The sequence below is a fragment of the Cyprinodon variegatus genome, unplaced genomic scaffold (assembly GCF_000732505.1).
Source record: "Cyprinodon variegatus isolate N-32 unplaced genomic scaffold, C_variegatus-1.0 Scaffold331, whole genome shotgun sequence".
NCBI lineage: Eukaryota > Metazoa > Chordata > Actinopteri > Cyprinodontiformes > Cyprinodontidae > Cyprinodon > Cyprinodon variegatus.
The window spans coordinates 269063-276484 of NW_015150784.1; positions in this window are offsets into that span (position 1 = coordinate 269063).

The window sequence follows — 7422 nt, forward strand, 5'->3', positions numbered from 1 at the left end:
CCAAGGAAGGAACACTTAATTTTAATTTTGTAGGTTTTTTATCAAGCTTGCTAAATACGGTGCACAGCAAACCACCTTAAAATGTTGTTCTTATTGTTTATTGTATTTATTTATTTATTGTATTTTAATTCTTAATCAAAATATTTCTGTTGAAATTTAGAAATTTTATCCTTGTGGTATCGAAAATGGTATCGAGTATCGAATATTTTCCTTAGTATCGGTATCGAGTTGAAAAATTTGGTATCGTGACAACCCTAGTTACTAGTTATACATGTAGTGTGAATTCCCATTCAAATATAATTTTTTTTTTTCATCAATATAACATGCAATATATTTCAGCACATTACTTTTTCAAATAAGAAGTATACCCAAAAACTAGAAACTACAGCATCATCCATTTAATCAAAAAATACTACATTGACTTTTCACAGTGAATTACTTTCTATTTACTCTACTTTCTATTTTGTAACGTTAACTAATATTTCCTGCTGATTTATACTTCGAAACTAGGTCATCTGTGTAGGTGTCGCGGTGAACGCAGAGACGTCCCGCCCCCTCCGCAGACACTCTACTGCACCTCTCCCAAATTGTAGGTGACGGCAGACAGTGCCGCAGACAGGGGCCTCTGATTGGTCAAATCTACATCTGCTCTACACTATGCATATCTCCTGTTTGGTACATTACTGGCTTGTTTTGTTTACTTGTTTTGACCATGATTGTGGAAAACATCTTGTGAAGTTGTACGAGCTAGAGCGAGGTGCGCGAGAACGCTGGGACACTATTTCCACCGTCAGTAAGATAAGACCTGCATTCAGTCTTATCAAGCAGATGCTCTTCTTGAGTGAATACTTTTAAAAGTAGTTGATCATAATTAACAGGAGAAGTGATGTGATAGTGAATTGATTTTTCCGACCATACTATACAGCCTGGCTGTATTGTGGCGGCAATAAATTATTTTAACTTATTAATGATCCATGTTATTTATCTTTTTTTTCATTGCTGTGTTCTTATCCCTCTGTATTAATCTTTTAAAATATCTAAATATCATGACTTAAAAATGTGATCAAAAGCTTTAGAGTGCACACAAATATACCAAATTATTTTTTACTAAATCATGTAAATCGCATGGTAAATCAAATAAGGGATATTGTTCTTACAAAATTCAAGGTGAAATTTGGTATGTTAAATAAAAGCCAGCTGTTAAGCACATCAACCAAGGACATGCCTCTTATTTGATCTGAACTCAACAGTTTGCCTCCATTATAAGCCTCAGAGGGAATGTTTCAACGCATCTGAACTTTTCTGGATCTTACCAAGCATGTATAGAATTTTAGAGATGAACTCAAAGTGCAGTTCTGTGAATTTTAAAATACAGAATAACCTTGCTGCATACTTGTAGAGGTACAGCAGCTACTAAAATAATTTTGTATGAATACTCCTCTAAGACTTTTTTTTTTAGATTTAATATGAAAGAATGCATGTAGAAATATCTATAAAGAAAAAAAATCTTTGATTAAAATTGACTTCTGGACATTTAAACTTTATATTGGTCTTAGGCCAGCATGTTTAAGCTGAGCGAGTTTACTTTCAGACTTGATTTTGGTTTTGTCACGGTGGGGTCGGAGGTTAGACAGGACCCAAATGCAGACACTAAAGCTGAATTGGCTTCTTGTAGATTTATTAATAAAAAAGGGTAACAGAAGCAAAAATCTAACATCAATCCACAAAACCAACAAAAACTGAGAACCAGTAATAGTCACAAGGGGGCAAAGAGATGACAACAAACCAGCAACAGTGACTGAGCAGGAGGTGCATATATGAGGGAGAGAAACAAAGACTCAACTAATCGGCAGATTAAGAGCAGGTGTGAACAGAGGAGTCTAGAAAGGAGCGGGGGAAAAGGACACTGACACAGGAGGGCATTAGAGGGCAAACAAGAAATACTTAAGAACTTAAATACAATTAAAAAAAAAAACAGAAAATAGGAATTAAACCAATAAAACTAAAAAAACAAAGAAAAGCATGGATTAAAAAAAAATGAAAACTCAAAAAGAAAACTTAAACAGAACCAAAACCGTGACAGGTTTTAGTTTAATTCTTGCACGTCTAATTGGAAGTTCAATAGGGTGAAAAAATAGAGAACAATGTGATCCAAACCATTTCCCAACTTTTTATTTATATATTGCGTGTGTTTCCGATATTAGGAAGATAACCTAGACCACCCATTGTGTTCCCAGCTCACTGGAACACTCAGTGAGGCCCCAGGGTTTTTTCTGAGTTTCAGAGGGGATGCATGCAATCTTCCTCATTTGATCACATTAATGGAGCTCGCTGTAGCTTGTTCCAAAAAAGTCATCCATAAGTTTACCTCATCCTTGTGTTTAAGTCACTCAGTGAAGTATGCAGACCTGTAAATATAGACATTTTAGATTATCACGATTTTGGAATATTTAAAATAAGAGCAAAAAGTCAAGAGGGATTCCTTTAAAAGTGTTATATTATTTTTCTATAAAACATGGTTAGGGATTGTATCTTTCATCTACTTACAGTTAGCCTTCTTTCATGCAATGTTTCTTCACTAAGATTTTAAACAGTAAATCATACATTTCTAACTTCAAATGAGTTATAATTGTCAGCTGCTGGCAGTAGAGTCAGAAGCATCTTGTGAGGCACTTTGTTTTGTGTGTGTTTTAATCAAAGCTTGTTTGTTTTGTGTTTTACCTGGCAGTGACACAAAAGCATGTGAATACATCCAAGCTGGTTAAATAGTAAAAAGAATCTACAAAGATTTTCAGTCAACAGATTTCCAAGTCAGGGATAAATAAAGAATGAGTGCATGTTTCTCTTCAAGCTGCTTTAAAGATCCAGTTTATGTTTCACTTTCTGTTTTTGAAACTCTGCTGCTCGACTGAAACTTATGTAAATGACACCTTAAAGGTTAGACACTATCTTTAAGGATTTTACATTTTTTGGTCATCTGTCACTATTAACTATGATAATGTATGTGTTTGACATGTTCTAATATTTTGATGTGTTTCTGTAGGCTATACAATCTTCACAACACTATCCAAGTGTCTGTGTGTTTTGCTTTTAGTTTGTTTTTTTATGCAAAAAATAGACTTTGGTAAATAATTCTAAAACTTTTTCTACTGATAAAGTGATGTTTCTCATTCATGATTCAAGTCAAAACAAAAACAGCAGAAAAAACATACTTTTGTTCAAACTTGTATTTCAATTTTTCATTCTTATTTATCATTCTTTTTATTTTATCCTACTTGTGTTTTAGTCCTGTTAGAACCCATTAAGGATAATGAAATGTTATTTTATGATTTAGCTGTGTTTATTTTGTTGTAAGGGTTCATTGTTCGTCCAGTTGTACACCCTTGATAGGCCGCCAGGCCATTGCAGGGCAACACATAGATAAACAACCACATAAATTCACAACTAATGTAGAGATGTCAGTTTACTCAATAGTCATGTTGTTTTAAATATGGCAGGAGAGGAGAGACCTCATGCATGGTCACATGTAGGGTTGATCAATGTATTTTGGTCAGTAGGATGCTGCAGCTTTTTGGATGCTTTGTAGACGAAGCCAGGATTTTTTTCCAGTATCTACATATTCTAAATACGTACTGTAGTCACAGGAACATAAAGCTGCTTGGAGATGGTCTTATAGTCATTACCTATAATATGTTTCCTACCAACCTCCTGAGACAACTCTTGCTTTGCTTCCTCTGGTCCATGTTGAGTGTGGTACACACCATGTGAGCAAACAGCACAGTCTCTACCTGTAACCCTTAAGGCCAATTTATGCTTCTGACGTATAGCCTCTGTAATTGTCAAATCTGTCTCTGTGCGCGACCACGCCCCCCCGTGCAGAGGTTCTGCAACTTTCCTCGCACACCTCAAAAAATCCTGAGTAGGCGTCGGACTGTTGCAAACCTGCACAGACCTCAAGCGGAAGTGCGCAGACAAAAAGCAGCTGTGATTGGTCCTTGGTATGCCTTTCCAGCTGTCCATGTGGTCGTCCAGCTCAATTCGGTGCCGGGGCGCGCCATTTTTAAATACCGAGGAACAACTACAATGGACAACTACGATGAAAAGTTAATAGGTCTTTTTGCCAACTCTATTAACACAACCTCTTCTTCTTCAATGTCTAGCAACTCTAGATCCATCTCCGTGACCTTGATATCTTGCAGATGTGCCATTGTTATTTTGGAAGATAAACACTCCCACCGAAGTTCTCGCGAGTTCTCGAATAGGCTCCTCCTTGCACTTTGATGGGAAACTGCTGTGCGTCCCTAGAAATTGCAGAGCGACGATGCAGAATCATACTAGCAAAACTGGTTAAAGACCAGAACCAAGCGACATTTAATGTATGCGGTTGCAGAAGTCTTATCTGCCCTTTAGACTTAGACTTAGACCAACTTTATTGTTTGTACAGCTCTCATGACATTTCAATTTCTTAAGGTGCGGCAGTGTTCAAATGTAAATATGGTGATCAAATGTAAACATAAGACTGTTATATGATTTACATTTTTTTAACAATTAGGGGTTTTTTTTTCTGTTATTTCCAACATTCAGCTGTCAAACGCAGTGGGGAAGAAACTTTGGAATATGCTGGACCTGTATCGGATGCTTCGAAGTCTCTTCCCAGAGGGCAGCAGGGAGAAAAGCCCATGGTGGGGGTGTGAGGGTTCGCCGATGATGTTACAGGCTCAGGACACGCAGCAACGGGATGAAATGTCTTCAATGGAGGGAAGAGGAGCCCTGTAGGCCTACTGACTTATTACTAGATTGTAGACACCTCTAATGCTAATTTAATTTTTGTCTTTTATTAAACATGGGTAACAAAACTTTTATCCATATCTGTATCTACAACAACACAGAATGAATACAGTCTTCGGTAACAAGACAGAATATTTTATAAAACTAACTTTAAGAAGACTTTAACTTATTACAACAGCAGTAGAATAACTGATTAGGGATGCAGCTGAGAGCCTGAAAGCTAATGGGATTGACCAGTCTCCAAAAGTCAGCTGCTCGCTTATAATCATGGACCCAATTTTTCATATTCTTCACCAGCCATTTGTTTCTTTAATGATTTCATCTCAAATTTTTCTTCCGCTGCACTTTATGTGCCTTGTGGCATGAAAAACCCTGTAAGTATTTTCTAATTGATTCACGGTAACGCTAAAGAAGCTCTAAGAATTTCCACCAAGGACAATGGTTGCTGTCTACATATGACAACAATCTATGGATTATCCTTCTGATGGAGGTGAGTTTTCTGTCAAGATTTTAAAAAAAATATTAACCATTTCCAATTCCATTCAGTTTATCGCTAATCTCCAATTGCCTGTTGAGGAGTTTAAGATGAAGAAAGGCTTTACTTTTCAGCATCACAGTGAGTCATACATCCAAGCAAAAGAAAATAGTTCATGAGAGGAAAATCCAAAATTAAATCTGTGACAAAAAGAAAATAAAAATATTCCTAGAGGACATCTCATTGTGGCAAGAAATTTCCTCACATTGTCAAAGATTTAAATAACTTTAGCTGGTTTCTGTCTGTCTTCAGTGTGTTGATTCACTGTTCATGAGTAAGGTACCTTAATCTGAGGGATTGCCTTCGAGTCAATGAGTCGATGCAATCAACTGGTTTTTCTTAGAAAACTTTGAACCAATCTGACTGTATGTTGAATTGTCCGTGTAATGTGCTTTGAGATGACGTGTTGTAAATTGGCGCTATATAAATAAACAGTATTGCATTGAATTAATTTGTGTGGGATGGTGGTTTTTTAGGCCTGAGCAGCAAAGCGCTGCGAAGGCCTATTGTATTTCGAAAGTTTCTTATTATTATTATTATTATTAGGCCCGAGCAGCAAAGCGCTGCGAAGGCCTATTGTATTTCGAAAGTTTCTTATTATTATTTAGAATTATTTTTTTAAACAAAAGTTCAAAATCGATATTTTACTTTACTAAATTATAATTTAGTAAATTTGTATTCAATATTGGGTTGCTCAGTGGCGCAGTGGGTAGCACTGCTGCCTTGCAGCAAGAAGGTTGTGGGTTTGATTCCCAGCCCAGGGTCTTTCTGCATGGAGTTTGCATGTTCTCCCTGAGCATGCATGGGTTCTCTCCAGGTACTCCGGCTTCTCTAAATTCTCCTTAGGTCTGAGTATGTTAGTGAATGGTTGTTTGTCTCTGTGCAATGGACTAGTGATCTGTCCAGGGTGAACCCCGCCTCTCGCCCATGGACAGTTGGAGATAGTCACCAGCACCCCTCGCGAACCCGCTTTGGATAAGCGTGTCAGAAAATGAATGGATGGATGTTTTCAATATTACCTTTGTGTTATTTGAATAACTAGTGTGAATTGATAATTTTCTTTAATGGGGGTATATAATCTTATAAGCTCAACTGTATGTCACACCCTTCCAAGTCACTGGACTGCAAAGAATTTTACCCTACATTTCATACCTTTTTCTATATAAAGTGCTTGAGAACAGCCAACGGTTATTCAACAGAGAAAACCCGAGATGGGGTCCAAACAGTTGCAGGCCAAACTCTGACGCCATGGTAACCCTAAAGGATCCATTGCTTGCAAATAAAGTTTATAGAACTGGTTTTGGAATAACTGTATTCTTATAGTTTCCATTGAATGATAAGATGTTGGAGAATTTAACCGAAGGGGCAATGTACAGTTAGGTTACAAATAGATTAAAACAATTTTTCTTGGAAAGTTAACAGAATGAAGGCTTTAAGCAAAAAAGTGGGAATGAGGTTAACATTTAAAACCTTTTATGGAATCCCTTCCAATTTATAAACAGCTGTAGTGTGTATGTTCACACTACCTTATTATTGTATTTTCTTATTACCTGTTTTAGTTGGGTTTTGTTTTTTTATAATTCATGGAGCTTCTTAAAGAATATTTATTTTCTCAGACCTGCTAAAACATATTTAGCTTTGGAAAGCACACAATCGCCACCTAGTGGTGTAGTGGTTAACTGCAAAGAGCCATGCTGGAGTCAAACAATAATTTACAGTGAAATCTGGGGATTTTTATACCTCCTTTCATTGAAGTGTTGAGAAACTCGTTTTCTGTTGCTGGTTTCTTTCTGACTTACTGTGACGGATCAAAAAAAAGAAATTTTTGATAAAGCACACACTGCTTGTGTGTTCCCAAGAACATTTTTTTTTCCTGTAGTGGTTTGGATAATAAATCAAAAACTGTGTTTATTTATGTTGGACTCCCTCTAAATGAGAATCATCTGGATCAGAAACGCTCTTAGGTTGCTACTTACCCGCTAATGCCTCAGGGAAAAAAATGCAGCATACGTGAGTGTACAAAAGTGTGTGTAGAAGAGGAGCACTATAGCGGCTCATGTTTCACAATCCCAAAAGAAGAAAAAGGGCTTCACCCTCTC